The 20,828-nt window shown below is 37.1% G+C and overlaps 1 long non-coding RNA gene and 1 pseudogene across 1 annotated transcript; one reads left to right on the forward strand and one right to left on the reverse strand.

The window, feature by feature from the left end:
- Positions 1-901: 901 nt before the first annotated feature.
- Positions 902-2,281, forward strand: LOC113293661. Its single transcript, XR_003332436.1, has 4 exons — positions 902-1,097; positions 1,305-1,351; positions 1,581-1,748; positions 1,967-2,281. It is a non-coding gene; the product is annotated as an uncharacterized LOC113293661 (long non-coding RNA).
- A 7,632-nt stretch (positions 2,282-9,913) lies between these two features.
- Positions 9,914-20,210, reverse strand: LOC113296410 (annotated as a pseudogene).
- Positions 20,211-20,828: the final 618 nt, after the last annotated feature.

Below are 20,828 nucleotides of genomic sequence, written 5' to 3' on the forward strand. Positions count from 1 at the left end.
ATGCTCTTGGTCTTCTTCAGCCAAAGAAATTTGATTATATCCTTTATATCCATCCATCAATGATAATCTATTATTTCCCGACGCCACTTCAACCATTTGTGGTATGTCTGTTAAAGGAAAGTTGTCCTTTGGGAAGGCTTTGTTTAGGTCACTGAAGTCGATGCAAATTCTTATCCCATTATTCTTCTTTGGCACCACCACCATATTTTTTATCCACTCGGGGTATTTTGCTGGTCTTATTATTCCAGCGTCAAGCATCTTCTGTAGCTCTGCCTCTATATGAGGATGATATGTCGTTGTTATCATGCTTATCCTCTGTTTGAATGGTCGTGCGCTCTTGTTGATATCCAACTTATGAAATGCGACAGAAGAATCTATGCCTGGCATTTCTTCCATGCTCCATGCGAAGATGTATTTGTATTCGCGTAAGAGGTTTATCGTTTTCTCTTTTTCTTCTTTGTCCATCTTGGTTCCAATCTTTAGGATCTTTGGTTCTTCTTCCGTCCGACCATTTATCTCTTTTTTTTGGTTTTGATGCGATAAATTTACCTTTGAATGCTTATTGAAATCAACTACACCCTTATTAAAACCTATAGAAAAATCTAGGTTAAATCACTAGTGGAAATGGGGGTTAAAATGACCCATCACGGTGGACCGGTCAAGACGGTTGAGAAATTCTTTAGCAGCTAAACACGGTCGCTGATTAACAAATATTTATTATTATATTAACCCTCTTCAACTACCGATGCCGCGACCGCTAAGCCTAGATGATTCCGTCGTTCGATTTTCTAGAGATTGAGTCCACTCACTGACCTACGGCTGTGATTTAAGTATCTTCTCTCCACATTAAAACTTAAAGAAACTTATCTCTTTATCTCTTTATTTATTTTTCTTCTCCTCATCTTTATCCTTTCATTATATCAACATCTATCGTCTTGGTTTTTCCTCTGTAAGTTTAATGGAGATTGAGTCTGTTCATTGGCTTACTCTCTCACCTCTTTCATTATATCGACCTCCATCGTCTTCTTCTGCAATATCTCCAAATACGTAAGGAAGAGTAAAAATCAACACCCTCAAGCAAATAATCGATTTCAATGGTAATTATCTATGAATCATTCTTTTTCATCATCTCCAGTAGATCTTTCATTGTAATATCTTTATTTTGTGATAGATCTCTTTTTTTCAATATGATTTTCTATTGTATTTTCTTGTAATTTATAGTTATTTTTAATGAGGGTTTTATACTTTAATGGAATAACTGATATATTATTGTAATTTGGTTTTGGTTATTTTGCTGATTTCAGGGATTCACCAAAAGAAGAAGAAGTGTCAACTTATTTACCAGCAAAAGGTAATTTAATGGTTTTTCTATGATTACTTCAATTCGATTTTGTTTTCATTTTTGGATTTTTCTTTTTGTGAAACATGAAACCTAGGATTTTAATTTTGATATTTTTAATTTGATTTTACTATGGTTCACAAACAACAGCTGTCTTAAGATGATCTATTTTGGGTTTGTTTTTATTTTTTTGGCTGAGATTAAGGGATTTATTTGATGATATTCGTTGGTGATGATTTAGGTATTGTAGGGTTGGAATGCAAAGAAATTTTTAGTTCAAGCTGGAAAAGATTCAGGTGTTGTTCTTGCTGCTACTAAGACTAACTAACAGAAGAACCCTCCAAGAGTGGTGCACAGAACTGTCATGAAGAAGGAATTCAGTAGAATGGCCAAGGCTGTTGCCAACTAGGTAATTTAACAAACCCTTCTCCTATTTATCAAATTTTCTAATAGATTTTTGTGATGCATACATGGATAACTTGACTTTATAGCCACTTTGGCAACACTGGTCGTGTATTTCGCAAGGGCGCGCAGTATGAAGTTAGGGGTACACCCTGATCTTATGATATATCTTTTTTTCTTTCATTCTTATTATGTTTCTCTTCTTTGGGATTTGCATGTATGTAGGAGCAACTTGTAACCGCCGAGTCTGTTGGGAGGACGTGTTTTGTCGCTCGCGTCTTGATAGTGGTGGGGCTTTGCAAGAAGAAGTTTTGATCGCAAGTTTTATATCTTTTGCATCACTATAATGTATTATTTTCCTATATTTTCTCTTGGAAATGGACATGTATTCGTATTTTTAAAGTTAATTGAAGTTTAAACTATGTCGTGTGTGTGGCGTCGTGCGAAGCGTAGTGTGGGCTTCTTCCTGAGGAGGTGGAAAGCCTTATTTTCCTACTTTCCTCTGCTTTTCATTTCCGAGGGGAGTCCCTAATTTTATCATATGAATGTTGCTAGTGTTGGCTAGATTATGTTCTTAGGGTAGCAGGGTAGTGTAAATTTATGATAAGGGATATAAATTTTGCGAATGTACTAAGGCAAAGACTGATTGAAGGCTAATCAAATTTTATGATGCGAAGTGAGTCTCTAGGTCCATGTGATAATGTGATTTAGCCATGTTTAAATTCCCAAAATGTTGAAATCTGTATACTTGGCTCGAGAAGAGTGAGTTTCCCTCCTTCCTCAGTCTCCTTCACGTATCCTTGATGGCTTGCATTCGCATGAATTTGAAAAATTAAGTAGTGGGTTGTAACATTCTAATTGTCTTGTTAGTAGTAATAGGTGAGGATAAAGAAGAAGTTGAACCAGTTGCAGGAGTTATGAAGATGTCAAAGTCTCGACGAGCAAGAAACCAACGCGCTTTGCAGATTAGGTGTGCGATGTTTTGGACTTCATAATGTGTTACCTGGGCTGAAGAAGATTATTTGGTGTTTTATTTTATATTATAGGCATATCATGTTTATGTTTTAAGTTTCAAAGTAGCACGTTTAAAAGACTTAAACTATTAGTAAGTTAAGACTTAAACTATTTGTTTCCTAACTATGAAGTTAAATCAATCTATTGATTGTGAAACATCATTAACATTAAATTTCACAACAATGTATCTCTCTCTCTATATATATAAATATTAGTTGGTTCTTTAACTAGTCTTTCCTTTTAAAATGTAGCGGATAAAAGAAACGAGAATTTGAATGGTCAATCAAATGGTTCAAGTCTGGTTATTGTGGTCTAACACAACTTTACAATGTCTAAAGGACATAATAATGATCCAAACAAGAGAGCTAACAATCTATAGACATATAATTGACACCTTTGAGGGCGACAAACAAATGACAATGTATATATGGGAGAATTTACAAATTTAGAGAGGGAGCTTCTGTTGGATATATGGTAAAATAAAAAAATATTTTTTTTTTGGTCAAACTCATATTTAACCTTTAATAGAAAACATCTAGCAAGATTTTCTAACTTTAATTGGTGACAATGGGCATATGGAACAATTCTCAGATGCGTCCATGGTTGAACGAAAGAATAAATGTGGCCATGATAAGTGGAACACTTACATCCACGAAGGTATTAAAAAGAATCATACCTAAGGAAAACATAACCTGTGGGTTCGTCAGCAGATTTCCTACCTGTGCTGTAATGTATCCTTGTGACTTGCAGTGGATATGGCAATGTTCTAAAAGACCAGTGCTATTGCCAAAGATGAAGTCCACACTTCCTTCAATGTAGGAATATTTCAAATAATATTTTCAATAATGTAAATACAAGGTATCCTGCACAAAATCATACGGAAGAAAGTACACTTAAAAAGAGAAAAAAAAATTCATGTCCAGTTAACTTACCCGATAAACCAAATTAGTAGTACTGAAAATATAGAGTTCCTTATCATGACTTCAAAAACAAAGCCGATATATGGTCTTATGCCACTTTATTAAGTTGGAGTTACTAATCTCAAGTCTCAACAAAAAATATCTCAATTTGTTAATCAACGCCTAAATTGATTATTTGGTGTTTTATTTTATATTATAGGAATATCATGTTTATGTTTTAAGTTTCAAGGTAGCTCGTTTAAAAGACTTAAACTATTAGTAAGTTAAGACTTAAACTATTAGTTTCCTAACTATGAAGTTAAATCAATCTATTGATTGTGAAACATCATTAACATTAAATTTCACAACAATGTATCTCTCTCTATATATATATATACATATATATAAATATTAGTTGGTTCTTTAACTACTCTTTTCTTTTAAAATATAGAGGATAAAAGAAACGGGAATTTGAATGGTCAATCAAATGGTTTAAGTCTGGTTATTGTGGTCTAGCAATACTCATATTTGTACTTACCATTTAATTAAACTACAGGTGTTTCTCGAGTCGGTGCGCGCAATACTGTTCTAATTGATGCATTATCAAGGCGTATACCGCTTGTCAGTGACCTACACACCATTATTTTGGATGATGATGTTACCCATCTCACCAAGGATAGGATTCAAGCCCCTCCATCGCCGCTGTAAGATTTTATCTTTTGATCCACTCTAGTTCAACTTGGTGATTTCTAATTTATCCCAATTGTTGAATTTTATTATGTTATACCTATTATCAAGGGTGTGGCATCACAAGATTGGCTTGAGGCGATGAAGTGTGCTGGTTTCGTGTGTGCTCAAACCCATTTCCAAGAGTTGATTCAAATATGTTTAAAATATTGCAGTATCCAGTTCGAGAACTATGACGGGAGGCAGGGTTAAGTATTTTTCTTGCCTGTTGCATTTCTGCATCTTTGTCATCTCAATATAATTGGATATTCATTATCAAAAATGTTCTCTTACATCTTTCATTGCCATCACACTGAGCAGCCACTTCTAAGACTCACAACACAAGACCCATTTCATCTCCACAAATAGGTAACTTCTCAAACCACATTTTGCTTATGTTATATTATTTGTAACTTCTGAAGGTAATGATGAATGAATGATTGGCATGAAGCTGTAGAGTCTTCCACATTGTCAAAGGATAAGGCCGAGGTTAACGGAGCTTCAAATCCCAACATGAGGTGACTATCAAGAATTCCTTGTAACTGCTCGGACCATGCTCTGTTAGCTTTGCAGGTGTTCGATGTATTTTAATTCATTTTAGGCAAGCATGTCGTTAATTAGTTCTCTTGTTAAATGTTTAGATTGTTGATGGTTTAAATGCTCATGACATATTCACTAATGGTGTGGTTGTGTATATATACATACCGCTTTACATCTTCAACACATGATCCGATAGACCACTTTGAATCCTACATGGTACGTCCTGTAGTACCATCATCGTAGTGGCCACATATGCTTGGCAGTAACAAATATCATATGTTGTATGCTTGGTAGTTCTTATGCCATAGTTGGATACACGACGCTCTTAGAGTTGCTTTCATTGATGTTGTTGAAACTCTTAAGGAGGGTCGAGTTCATATACACTACTCAAATCTTGTTAAGGCTCATGCTTGCACGTTCTATCAAAATTCTAGTCATTGCATTTTTCAGTGCAACTGAATATCAGATAGTTTTTCCTAAGGGTGCACACGGTACGGTTCGGCTCGGTTCTTGCCGAGGCCGAGTACCTGTACCTCCCTTGCCTCGGTTCCAAAATTTTGGACCGGTACCTGTACCTTGTACCTCGGTTCCGGGAACATTCGGTACACGTACGGTACCAGGCACGGTTACGGTACCAATCGGTTCTTTACAGGTTTTTGGTTGGTAAATTTTTGAGGATGTTTATTTCTTTGATCTCTAAGCTGTTAACAACCAGCTTTAGGGTAACAAATAATCAGTACTTTCTACGTTCGCAGAATTGTTAATAAATTCTCATGTTTACTTACTTTTCTGATGGTTTGAGTGTTTGATCTTCGTTGCGTTCATTGTTATTAATAATTTGACAGTACGTTGATTTTCTTAGGCAACCCATCATCTGCTATCCTTTCCCTATCATCAACATCAAATCTAATGGCTGCAAACTCAAAAACTTTGGCATATTATCAAACAAGGTCATCATATCATGTTATTGTTAGCAAGTGATTGGTTAACTCAATTACCAGAATCTGCTGTGAATAATGGTTTTATTTCCGAAAAGAAAACACCCTTTGTCGTTAATGAACTTAATAGTTGGAGACAATTAGCTGAAGTAATAGTTATTATCATTAGATTATGTGATTAAATTTAGTAAAGCTTATAAGAAGGATGAGAGATAAGTGAAAGCTTATAATCAGTGGCTCACAAAAGATTAGAAAATCGCTAGACATTCTCTAATGGAGTTCAGTTCAGAGTTCTTCCTTCTCAGAGAGAGAAGACGGAAAAAAGAAAAAAAAAAAAAAAAGAGAAACCCTAGCCTTATTGTTCACCCTTAAATCTAATGGCTATTATTAGTTTTTTACCCCTAAATCTAATGGCTATTACTTCTCGGCACATTCGGTCCGGGACGATACTGGACTGGTATAGGACCGTGTACCTGTACCTCCCTAGCTCCGGTTCCTGTTTTTGGGACCGGTACATGTACCCCCTTCCTCGGTTCGGTACCAAAACAGGTACGGTTCCAGAACGGTCCACCGGTACGGCTCGGTTCCTGTGCACCCTTAGTTTTTCCATAAGAATGCAAGGCTCTAGTAGCGTATCTCTTGAATACTTTCTTTTTCAGATCCTTTATAGCATAGCATACAAATAAATTCACAACTATGAATAACAAGGAACTGAAAATTATGATCCTTTATAGCATAGCATACAAATAAATTCACAACTATGAATAACAAGGAACTGAAAATTATTCTCTTAAAAACAGATTTTCAGAAAGTTGTTGCTGCCTATGAATGAAAAATTGTTCAAGGTGTGCTCAGCCATCAGCTCAAGCAGTTTGGAAACAAGGTTGTACTCAGTGTTCCTGAAACCAGAGTTGATGATGCAGAATTCCAGGAGAATGATGTTTATGCAATTGCTATGGAGTAAATCATTTTGTTGGTTAACTGCACTTGTCTTCCAACTTTATTGTCAGTTAGGACTTAAACTTATATTGGTATGAACTCAGAATTTAAACCATTTTTTGTGTAATTTGAACCTAATGAATCAATGAATATTAAATGGAAAAATTATTTGAGTTTACCAGTGCAAGTTTGATTTGATTCTCATTTGATTTGGTTATTGTTTTGAGTTTGATTTGATTCTCATTTGAATTCTAATTTGTGTTTCATTTGATTCTCATTTGAGTTTCATTTGTGTTTCATTTCAGATTAGTCATATTCAGTCAGGCCAGACAGCCAATCTAAATCTATTTTTCTTATATTCAGATTTATATCTATGACCTATTGAAGTCGGTCATAAAGTACTGACAGTTGACGCCGGTCGTTGATATAAGATTATCAACGACCCCCAGAGACACATCATAGTTTAAAAAGACGCTCAAACAACGAACCTTTCTTCGACCGACAAAGAGAGTCATAGATACGAGTTAAATGACTTACTTTGTCGGTCGCGAAACTGCTGATTTCCACTAGTGAATCCATGGAAATCACAAGAATATTCATTAAGATCTTTAAATTTGATACAAAATAATAAGAAAGCTCTAACTTAAGGAGCAAATAATCTTTCTCTTTCCTAAAATATCTTGCCTAGACTCTCAAAAGAGCTCACTCTCAATACAAGGTCGCTCAGCTCCTTATATATGAGTTTTACATAGTGGAAGACAGCTAATAAAGCCCTATTTTCGGATCTGGCATGCGCGTTAACGCACGCTTACATTGGCTCTTCTCGCATACCCTATAACATCGCATGGCTCTTCACATTTTTCCCGTGATTAGGATGACGTCATTCGATACGTCATTCTGGATAAACTGTATGCGGTTATCTTCGCTCAGTCCTAATGGTCACTATTTCGCACGCTTAATTGGTGTGCGGTATTTTGTATCTACAAGTACTATATTAATTATTATTTTTCTATCAATATACCCTGTTGTGCGTTTATTTGCAGGTACAACAACAAAATTTTCCAATTTTTTTTAATAAATCAGCAGGTAGTGCTAATTGATAGAGTCTTGCATGCTTCTGGTGATCAAACCGCTGATATTGACTGACATTTGAAGCATATAAATTCCTGGAGGTGTATATTCTGGGGCTGTGGTTTACATGCTGACCAATAATTGACGAGGTTAGTAACTGCTTCTTTTCGTAGTTCTCAGTATTTGTTTGCGATTTGTTTCACATGAAAAATCTGAATCTATCTGAATAACCTTAGATTGTTCATTTGGTTGATATAAATATGCTTCTCAACCTGAAGAATTTGTTTTCTTTATAAAATTTGGGATTTGGATTCCAAAGGAGTTTTTTCAGTCAAGTCTGCAAATGAGGCTATTGGAATGTCTTTTGAGGTGCAGCCAAGTGCTGTTCTTTTTTCTAGATCGGTTGTGCATCCTACTTTGGGTGTAAAATATTGGAAGATATGGACGAAGGAATGTTGTGCAACTGAAGATAATATAATTAATAAGACGGGTATGAGCATGCCTAGTATGTGCAGTTTATGCAAAAAGAGTTGTGAGACTCTTAGCCATATTACTTGGCATTGTAGAGTTGCTAAACGAATTTTGGCATGGGCGGATGTAATTTTTAACCTGCAATCGAATGAAGATCTGGTGGCATCTTACAAGGATGCAAAAGGGCGTGGTAGAATGATAAAGGACTTCTGGATGGTTCCGAATCTTGCAATTGCCACAAAATTATGGAAGCTGCGCAATAAAGCTTTTTTTGAAGGTATGGAGTTAATTGGATTGGTTTTAAAGGTAGGTTTTATCAGGTAATTCGTGATAACTCTATTAGAATAAATGGCCATATGTTTAATAATCTGGAGGATTTGCGCATCTTAAACTATTTCAAGGTGTATCATAGATCGTGTAGGAATTCTACTTACTTGAGGTTGTTTGGTCTCCTCCTAACCAAGGTGAACTTATGATTTGCTGTGATGGTGCATCTCTTGGAAATCCATTCCAGGCCGGTGTTGGAGTTGTTTTTCTTGATGCCAATGCAACAGTACTTGGTGCTCTTTGTGTTGGCCTTAGCTGGAAAACCAATTATTATTCGGAAGTGTGTGCTATTATTTATAGTTTGATGCTAGCCCAAACGTGGAATGTTAGGAATATTTGCATTCAGTCAGGTTCGATGAGTTGCATCCAAGATTTTTTAGAATGCGGAGTTGCCGTGGCAGCTGGTTCAGAAGTGGAAGTTAGCGAAGGTTTTTTATAGATATCTATTATGTTCACTACTATAAAGAAGCTAATTTCTCAGCAGACACCTTGGTCAAACAAACATGTTTGTTGGCTAATGATATTTATAAGTTTTATGAGGATATGCCAGATTTCATTCCGTATGTGGAATGGTCTGGCAAGGTTTATTATCGCTTTAAATTGGTTATGTCTTTTTAGGTGGCCATTGCGACTAGGTAGAATGGCATAGCTTCCTGTACATTTCTTTTCTTAATCGTTTTATGATTTTTATCGACAGAGTAAATAAAAAGAGTATGGAGGCAAGGAGTAAACAAAATCTCTTTTAAATTCTATTATAGAAAATTTACCTATCTAACCTCCCAAACAACTTACATTTACATTTTAATATTAACATTTATGTTTGAACCCACTAATAAGCATTTTGATGACGTTTGTAACCCAAAAAAAATAAAAAATATGACATTCGAGCATAGTGCAAAATTAGGATCACAGTGTATACTTTGGACACATCAAAAGGTTTAGTTACAAGGCCAAGTTAAAGTTAAGGCCACTAGGGGCCATGGTTGAGATATTGGGTGATGGAGATATCTTTTTTTGTTTTTTCGTCTTAAAACGAAGGAAGGAATTTTAAAATGCAGGCTCCATTGAAATGCAGGAAGGAGGACACTGATATAGAAATGAAAATTCTTTTCTGCAGTTTTTATTATGATGTTTTGTGGAGTAAAATTGTACCCTTAAACCCTTAAAAAAAACTGGGTTTCGTATCATCTCATTGTTAATACATTTTACACTGATGATAAAACGATGCTTTCACAGGCTTCAATATACTACAAAATTTTCCTACTTAGACTCCTTAAATTTGAAGCTTCGGAATCCGTAAGATCATATATGACCCCTACTTCTGGTTGATCTACCTGTGGAGCTTCCGACGGTTTTGCATTTGAAGCAACTATTTTAGCATTTGGCGGTACCGGATATTCTTTGGAATGACCTGACATTTTGAGAAACCCATTTTCATCTTGCTCCAAGATTACTTCAACCAACACTCCCGGTGGATTTTCTTCGGATTCTGTCTTTGGAATTCCTACGTAATTCGCACCCTTGGGTATCTGCAAAACATCACCAACTAATCAAGTTTCCGTTTTAATAATCAACAAAATAATTAGTGATCCGAGTTCGAAACTCAGTGTGATACCAGCGATCTGAGTTCGAGACTCGCTGTCATCAAAAATTTTATAATAATACCAGCCACCTGAATTCGAAACTCGCCATCATCATATATTCTTTGTAATAAACTAATGAAAGATAGATAAGGAGCTCACCCGTAATTTTTTCCCGGAAGTTAGTGTCAGAGTAACCAAGTTGCCTTCATTCAAAGCATTTTCAAACTCGGCTTTTTTGGCAATATTCAAGAAGGCCTCTTCCAGTGTTGTCAACCCAAGTTGGATATCTCCTATCCCAAACTCATTCTTTTGGTCTTCAAGCTTATCAAAAAAATCCTGTCACCCAAACACGCATCACAAACATCAAGCTAAAGAAGGTTTACAGTAACAAATTTCTCTTCGATCATAAGGAAGCGAGAGAATTCGCGTGCTTACCGATAAAAGTTTCTCTTTATCCCGAGGAATAACAAAAGTCAGGAATCACTTATTCTCCTCTTTAGGTACCACATTCAAATGCTGTAAATTCAAATTTCAGCAAGTCATTGCATATTATACTTCAGGAATTTGCTGCAATAAATAAAAACATCAGCACTGAATAGATGGCATACTGCATACATGCTTGAAGAACTGCTTCACAGCCAGATGATGAGGTTCATCAGTGACTGCATCTCCATCCACGGGAAATCTTCTCGAAGTGTTCTCCGCAAAACTAACCGTAGCAACTAAACCAGTCCCAAACCGTGATTTCAACCGTATTGACGTACCAATGCAACGGAGTTTACCCTTTGCAACAATTGCTATGCGGTCTCCTAATATGTCAGCTTCCTCCATAGAGTGAGTTGTCAGAACAATCGCCCGGCCTTTCTTCGTGTATTCTATTACGTCCCATACATATCTACGAGTAACTGGGTACATACCTCCATACCTGTGGTCTGTACATCACAGGAAAGTATTTTCAGATTTAAATGAAAAATATAATCATACACCCATTGGAGGCATGTCTGTAAAGGAAATGCTTACAGGTTCATCCAAGATGACCAATTTCGGGTCCCCTAGAAGAGCACCAGCAACACTGAGGCGACGCTTCATCCCACCACTGCAGCTTCCGGCTCTTACTCCTGCTGCACCAGCAAGCTTTACATTTGCTAGTGCTTCCTTAACAATCTGCATTGCCAGCAACAATTGCATAAAGTTAACTCAAGCTGCCCCTTCTATTACAAAGAAAAAATGGCAAACAGAAACTACAGATTGTCAGAATCACAGAGAATGTACCGAATCGAGCAAAGAAGGGGGTAGACCCTTGATACTTCCAAAGAGACGAAGGTGTTCCTCACATGATATGTCCGTCCAAAGAATATCAAACTATATAAACAAGCACACACAATTTCAAACAGCTGTCATTCATTGGTTTTCAGACTACAATTTATAATATTGTTGAGCTGAAATGTATACAAGATGCAAACCTGGGGACAGACTCCTATGATTTGAGCTTCTAACTGAATTTCCGTATATCAAAGCTGTTTATGCATAGCAAAGGTAAATCAGGTCCTATGTTGTGAAAGTGGAGTTAGGCGCTCGCCTAGGCGTCGTGCAGGGGTGCCTAGCTAATAAAACCCCCCAAGGCGAAAAAATGTGACACTATTTATATTTTATTCTTTCCGCCTAGGGCTCGCCTAGCCCTCACACAACATAGATCAGGTCTGTTAAAACACATGCTTATATAAAACCATGTAGCTAGCATCCTGATAAAGAAGCCATTACCATCTCCACCCGTCACGGGTATATTGCCGATCAAACAGTTTATTGTTGTAGTTTTTCCAGCTCCATTAGGTCCAAGAAGACAAAACAATTGATCCTTTTCAAAGTTCATCCATACACCCTGAAAACAGTTATGCAACATACTTGAAGCAACAACATGTATATATTCAACTCATCTTGTGCACAAGCTCGGGACGCTAATTTGGTTACCTTGACGGCATGATAAGCTCCAGTTCTCCCAGGATATGCTTTTGCAAGACCACGTATTTGAACTGCAATATTTGAATCGTTACTCATTTTGTAATCTTCCTTCATTTGGTCTCTCACCGTGCGTTCCTCTTCGATGACATATTCATCCTTATCCAAGTTCTTTTCATCTAGTAGTGGAATGTCACTTGTGCTACCACCTGGGAAACAAGAACAGAAAATATTTGAGTGGGCATGATAATAACTAGATAACACGGACGGGGATGGAAAAAGCTCAAAGAATTACTAGCACTGCTTCCAGTCCAGTAGCCCGGCTTCAAGAAATAAATGACTGATTTTCTTACACCAGATGAGTTCGGGATAACGTTGTCCAAGTAGAGTGCCAAAAGAAACCACACATTGAAGTTTGCCAAGTTCCATTTAAGTGATACCCCCTATCAAAATCAGGGTTGAGGGTTCAGGCTTTATACTTTTGTCTTATACCAGGAGATCCCCAACAAGATTGCAAAGATAGCATAAGTAAGGATGCTCTTGTAGTTTAGCTCGAACATACGTACCATTGTTGAACACGGAACCCGGGGAAGTGGACATTTGTTTATACCACTCCAGGCAATCCCATTACCAGTCATTGATGTCGTATTAAGCTTTGTAACCTCTTGACCAAAAATATTAGGAGGGAAAAAATTCCATAAAATTCTGAATATTTTTGAAAAATGATCCAGAACCTCACTAGGAGCCATCTACATCAACACAAACACCATGCATTATCATTTTAACAGCACCAAAACGTTGTGTGCATCTACGGGGAGCATGAGACAGATCTTACCCCGGTTAAGGTACTGACGATAAATACAAAGAAACCGACAGTATTTGCTGCTGATGACTTGCTAAGGAGAGTCGAAACCGCAAATGCGAAACCAATCTAGCATCATACGTAGCATAAGAACCATGCATGCATGCATGCAAATACGTAAAAAAAAATGAAAGTGAACCACGCAATATATTGAAGGGAATTAAGATACTTTCCATACTGAACTGAAACAGGAAGAAAGTCAAGAACAGAACCACAAAACTATTTTTCACGAAAAAGTCGAACCGGGATATAAGCCCGACGATAATAGTGAGAAGTGATGCAATGCATATCATAACAGTGTCCCATACGAGCCATGATAACCAGTACGCGGATTGATAAAGACCCATCATTGACATTGCCTGTAAAAGGGAGTACCAATGCGCTTGTCATCAAGTTGATTTTCTTTCTTAAACCCGACCCAAAATACGTAAAAGAAATGCTAGCGCAAAACCTGACGGAGTTTAAGTTCTCTCTCTGCAACCAAAGAACCTATTTGTGATATGAAAGGAAACATTGTTATCGCAAGAAGGAAAACCCATCCTTCACTGTCCATTGCAGATACATATTCAGTCGAAGGATGTGCAAATTCCTTCAGTTCCGCGCTAAAGGAACCAGCAGCTAAATTTTTCACTTAACAAGGCAGGATCCCATAGGAAACTCCAGCTCAATGAGTTGGAAGAGATTCGTCGAGATGCGTATGATAGTGCGGAGGAGTATAAGAACAAAATGAAACTTGTGCATGATAGAAATATTTTAAGAAAGTCATTTTCTCCAGGTCAAAAAGTTCTTCTGTATGATACCCGCTTACATCTTTTCCCTGGGAAGTTGTGTTCTCGGTGGACGGGTCATTTTATTGTTCGCACTGTTTTTCCTCATGGAGCTGTTGAAATTGAGTCACCGGATGGTAGTAGTCCTTCGAAGGTTAATGCTCAGAGGTTGAAACCCTTTTTAGAGCCCTTGCCTTCAGGTGATGTTGAGGAGGTCCCTCTGGAGGACCCTGTTTACCCTTGATTGACCATCGAGGCGGTTTGATGTTGAGAAGGATTGTTACGCTTTTCCCATGTACTATCTTTCCGACATCACTCTTTACCTTTTCCTCGTGTTATTATTCTTTTGGTATTGCTCTTTCATTAGAAACATTGAGGACAATGTAAGATTTAAGTTTGGGGGTGGGGAAGAAACTCTTTTTAAGCTTTTAGTTGAAATAAATAAACTCCAGATCCTAGAAATTTATGCTTATTAAGGATAGCACTAACCAATCTAAGTGGATGGAAGCATTTTGGCTTTAGGAGTTTAGGAATCAATTTGGCTAGATGGAAACATCTATAGAGTCTATTCATAAAAGCACAGAGCTCAGGTGTTAGAAATAACATGATAGTTTCGCATATCTTGTTGAGTCCTTTTCACTTTCTATTTTTATTTTTATTTTATCTTTAATGATTTGGTGGGGCACACGATTCAAGTTGTTACCATTCCTAGGTGAAATAGAGTGATTGAGATACCCAACAAAAAAATAAATATATATATACATATATATATTTTTTAGACCAGACCAATCGGAATAAATACTAACACTTGGATAGCAATATGTGTGTGTTCTCCCTGTCTCCGTCGCCTAAACAAGTGTGGAATGCAGGATCCACGGGAATTACCATGTAATCTGCTGACAAGAAGCATGCTCTTAGATCCACAAGATCTAATCATGTTGTTAGTTCTTAAAATAATAAATGTGTATTCAATAAAGTCGACCACTGGTACCCTTGTATAAGCCAGTTGTGTTGACCTAGAGTTAGGATTATCGACCACTGGTTCCCTTTTATATGCCAGTCGTGTTGATATTAGTCAAACCGGTATCTCAGTCATTTAGGTTAGGTTCATCTTGGCAGAGGCCTTCAGACAGATATGGGAAACACCGTTCACCTTTCAACCATCTACATTTTTCTTTTTCCATCTTCTTGATATTTTCATGTGATTAGTTTGACTCCGAGTATGATGTCCATAGTGAAACTATCTTAGTAGAGCTCTGTCACTTATATGAATTTTAGTATGCTTGAGTACAAACTCGTGTACAACAATTGGAATTTCGCATCAGGGTTCTTCCTCTTAGCGTAAATAATTGTATGCCAACCAAGGAGATTCTTTAGTGCCTTCCAAGATTTTAAAGGTTTTGTGAGTACACCTCTGGTAAACCCTCCCGAGATTAAATAGGTCACTAGGGATAGCTAGTGAGTTAGAATTTTATTTTTAGTATTATTTTTGCTCGAGGACTAGCAAATAATAAGTTTGGGGGTGTTGATAGACACATTTATGTGTCTAATATGTCTCAATTATATGTATTATTGTATTCGATTTTATACTTATTGTGTTATTTTATGTCTTTTTAGGAATTTTTAGAGAAATAAACTCTTGCGGCGGAATGGGCTCGAAAAGTAGTGTTTTACACCCCGAAGAAAATTACTAAGGGAACCCCAGAAATGCACCGGAAGCGTCCCAGAAATGTCCCGGAGGAACCCAAAAAAATTAATATTTTCACCCGAAAAAAGTTACTATTTCCACCCCAATTGCTATTCGCACCCCGGCTATGGTTAAGGGGCACCTTTTTCTCAAATTCAAATTTTCATTTTGGCGGGAAAAATTATTCAAGTCTGTCAGATTTTCAATCGACAAAATGAACATGTTAGAGGGAGATTCAATCACTGAAACTAGGTAGGAAGTTGTGATTTAGCCTAGGGAACGCATTGTGGGTTGTGGTTTCGGACAATTTTGGCTGGAAAACACGTTTTGATTCACGAGCTCAAAACAGAGCAACATGAACTGAACACGAGTTGTGTGTGTTTTTGGCTGTGCATGGCATGATATGGAGGCGTATGAAGACTTCTGAGGCATGTGGAAGGTGAATTGGAACATGCTTGGCCAAATTTAACGTGTGATGGAGTTAAAAATGGAAATTATTGTTATTTACGGGCAGCGAGCAATAAAAAGATTAATGGGAGAATATATGGATTTATGATTGAATATCGGGGCTCTAAAACGCTATAAATACGAGTCTAAGGAGTTTAGAAGAGCTAGAGAGCTTTGGGGACAGGTTAGGAGTCGAGAAAAATAAAGAGAAGAACACAGAGAAGAAAACTTCCTGCTGGTGTAGTTGAAGAACGAAGAACATTGGACGTCCAAGGAAAGTCGTTGAAAAGTGTCGCTTATTTGCGACAATTTCCAATTCCTTCCCCGCGACTTAGGAACAGTGCTAACAGCACTCCCGTTGTATCGTTTATTCCAAACACTTTATATGCGTTGCAGAATACTGTTGAATATCGATTTTCTTGTCTTTTCTCTTGATTGTAAACACTATTTGAGATCAATGAATCATTTTGAGAGGTTTTTCATCATGAATAGCTAAAACCAATCCCAGGGGTGACGGAGGAATCCATTCTCACAATATTTATGGGGTACTTTCTATTTTATTAATTTGTGCAATATTTTTATATGATTAATTGCATTGAAAAAAATGATTTAAATGGTTTTTATTAATCAAATGTATTTTCTCTTGATAATGCATGCTTAGTTTTATACTCTTGATGCATTATACTTGCGACTAACATTTGATATTTTGGGAATTTGCTTATGGCAATAATTTAGAATCAAATCAATTTTTTAAATTGCATAATTAAAAAATAAATAAAATTACATAAATATTGTTGAATGGTGGAATCTTAACCCCTATTTTCTCCATAAAAATTCATATTTCTTGTTAAATAAGTTTTCCACATTTCTAAATTTTACTTAAATCAAAAAAAAAAAAAATTATTCCCTTCACAAGTTCGAAAACAACCCAGTTTTTACCACTACAACAACATCATTTGGAAATACATCACACACATCCCAATACACACAAGAGATAGGTGGTGGACGCGGCATCCACTTTGGCATCATTTAACGGTCCTTTCTTTTCTTTCTCGGAAGTGCCTTTGAACATCTTGATCAACTGACTCATGTTAAACTGTCTAGTTTTGTAAGAGAAGCACCTGTTGAACTCAATTTCTGATATCTCTTTATCCCAACCAAAACACTTTTTACACAAATCATAAAGTTGTTTCCAACTTAACTGCTTTGTGTACTCATACTTTTCCCAAAACATCATATCAAAGGTGCTAGTCTCGGGATACAATCTCTCCACAAAATCCGATATCGCGACCCGATCATGGTCCTACATTGAGTTCTCGGCAGCAATAGATAATCCCGATTTGGCTATAGTAGTCTTGAACCTCTCACATTCACCGGATAAAGGCCAACCTTTTAATAATTTTGATTGTGCGGCAGTGGGTTTGAGTAGGTGAATCACATCGGAATGATACTATTAAACACACAACACATTACAAAATCGCATCGGAATGATGCTATTCGCCAGTCAACACCCGAATTTTTAATGCAAACTTGTGCACCTTCGCACAACTAGAACGTACTTAACATGGTAATTCTGAGCATCACCATAGAGGTCAGCAAAGTCATATCATTCAATGACTTATGCGGATAAACACTCTGGACAGTTGCGAACAACGCTAAAATCCTTGCAAATGAGGCGCCACTGCCTACGTTCTATGAAGCAAGAATGTCGCATTCTTCTTCAATCTTGGAACTCATTTTTACTGTCTATGCACAACTGGAAAATCTTGTCTTTCCCCTTATTCAAAATCAACTTCAGTAGTAACAATTGTTGATTTGCAGTCAACAAGAATATCCGCTTGTGGTTATGATAAAATGTAGGTCTTTGGACAGCCTTGTCCAAGCATATTGATCCCACTCATAAACTAGGTGCAAGCACACTCCTTGTGCGCATATAGCATCAACGAATAACTCTTTTCAAACGCAAGACCGTGGTGTATCGATTTTCCCTAACTTGCGCTTCTGTCTTTAGCCTTTCCATAACCTTTATGCTAGATAAGAATTAGCCATCCAATTTTTCCTTCATGGCACCACATTTCCAGAAACATGCTGGTTCACAACCATACTTTGCATTACCACCAAGGTACATGCATTCGAGAGAGATAACTATAATTTTCCATTAATTGTCTACGATGAAAACACGTTCAATTTATCGCATAGACATGCTCTTCATATTCTTTGCCACTGCAAAGGCCAATAACATCTTAGCATTCAAGAATTTTTCCAAAATTCCCATTACCACTTATAATGTACTCGCTACTGATAACACTACCAAGATATGTATTCAAAATGCGTAATCTTTGTATACTTGTGAGAAACATGGAGTTTAACACCTGAATTGCACCATAGAAGTCAGCATACTCCATAGTTTTATCATGTCATCACTTGAATCCCCGGTTTTCAATGATTCTTGAGCGTTCCCCTAACACTTTGGGCTTGAATTTTGACACCTTTGTCATAAACATTCTTAGTTTGTTGCTACTTCAAGCTTCAAAGTTCATTCCAATTGATCTTTCCATACAAGACGAACTTCTTCTAGTCTCCATACTAGTGAAACCAAAACAATTCACCACTGAATTTGACAAATAAATGACACCAATTTGAGTAAAAGAGAGAAAAATCAGCAATTGTGTCCCTTAACATAGCTCTGATACCAGCTGTTACATTCCCATTTAATCGCGCCTAAAATTTTCATGGGACATGACCGGAAGTGATTATGGTATGGTGAATCAACTTCACCCACAATCACTCATCCTTGCGTACTCGCATCAAAGTACGCATCTTCCTTCACTCATAAGGCTTTGCACAATGGAAGTCTTCTCTTCTTTCTCTCTAACTCTTCATGCCCCCATAAGCATAAGAGGTTTGCCATGCATCAAACCAATTGACCAACTCACAAACATCAGAAACATCACAAACACAAATATACTGCAACAAACCCATTTTATTGCACTAATGGAAGATTACAAAAATCATCCATCACATGGACCAAAAAAGGCCATTCACCCTCTTGGTGAATGCCTAACTCTCTCTACAAAATCAGTGGTTCTTCTCCAATTGAAAAACACTAAACTTATTTATCCCTAAGTTATTTATATAATCTAATGATCAGGCCAAAACTCTGTGAAACCGCTTGCACCTGCATGGAACAACCATGTGCCCCATGGGGTAGTTTCCATAACCGCCAATCTGCTTTTCAACTGCCACCTTTTGTGTTGTCATGCAGATTGAAGTCACACTTGTCTTGAAAATTTAGGGACACTCTACTAAGGTTATAAACTCATTTCATAACCCTTCCAACTCGTCTCGCACCTTTGGCATGCTTGTGCATCCAATAACCAACTTATAACTGCCACCTGAGCCGTATTGCACAACTGTTGCGCTTTATTGAATTCTGCCTTGCTCCAAAGCTCAGCCATCTTTGTCATGCATGCTTATCACTCTAAGCTAATGCACGAACAATACTTATGCTTCAATCATCGAGGCCAACTCTTTAAGCTCATTTTGGTTGCTCATACATCATATGCTTCACTTAGCCAATTTCCTTGACAATAACAATGCCACTCTTGCATTGTTAGCTTGTTTGCATTGTTCAAGCTTTGGCCATCCTTGAACTAATGCCATAGACAAACTCCTGGCCTATTCTTCACTCTTGGATCATCCTTGATTTTTGGCCAACTCAATTCCACGGATATGCATCATTGCCAATATCGTATGTCGTCTCTTGCCACTTTGGCCGTGTCTTGCCTTTCCCTTAGTGAAGCTTCTTTGTGTCGGCAAATAAGCTTCATTACTTAGACAAATGTCTTTACAGTGTAACTCCACCTTTGCGCTTCACTGGCCCTGCAGGGTTTTGCCATTCTTAACACTTGACAGTCTATGTAGTGTCGCTCAATCATTGTCGGACACTGACTTGGCCTGCAATAATGTAACGCGCAAAAAATTATGCATCATTTTCCTGACCTGTAATAATTATCCACAAGGGTGATTATACCAATTACGAGAAAATGGCTTTTTATTTGAAAACATTTCGGAGAAAATAGAAGCAGTAACGGCTTGTTCCCTCTTCTTCTCTGTCTCTTGACTCTCTTCATTATCTCCCATTTTTTCCTCCACAATAAACCCCATTTGGCCATTTCTCTCAAAAACCCATTTAGCGTAATTTCCACTTAAAACCTTCACCTTTTTACCTGAAATCCCCATTTCATCAGCAATTGGAAAATTCTGAGAATGGTTCTCCAATTATATCAAATAAGTCATCAGTTGTTATAAAACCAGGAATTGTACCTGACGGACTTGGTTTAATCGCCCAGAAAGATACATCCAAAAATGAAGTGATATTAGAAATAACCAAAAAGTTTTGGATTAATCCAGATTTAATAGCTTCTTCCGAAATTGGGAAACTTTATGGTGGATTGAAACCTTGGGTTTCTGTTGCTTTGTTTCTTCTTAAAGAGAAATCAAATTCTTCTTCTTGTGCCACCAGGTTGGCGACTCAGTAATATCACTTCACAAACGATTTGATTGCTAACATCCATTCATTAAGAAATCTTTGATTTCATTAATCAGACACTTTGATTAAAAATGGAATTTGCAAATCTGATCGGTTAAGTGAAGCCAATGACTGAAAATTGGATTCTTTATAAATGGGTCTTGTTACTAGAATTGGTGAAGCTGGTCCTGCTCTTCAATTTGTAAATCTTTGGGTTTTTTTCTCTTTCCCATTTGAAGAACTAGACCTACTTCAAATAAGTTTCCTGCAGGATCTTTAAGTTGGGATTTTTGTGTAGATCAATATGTGCGTTCTACCTAGGGGTGTAA

Source organism: Papaver somniferum, chromosome 7, assembly GCF_003573695.1.
Source record: "Papaver somniferum cultivar HN1 chromosome 7, ASM357369v1, whole genome shotgun sequence".
In the NCBI taxonomy this organism is placed as follows: domain Eukaryota; kingdom Viridiplantae; phylum Streptophyta; class Magnoliopsida; order Ranunculales; family Papaveraceae; genus Papaver; species Papaver somniferum.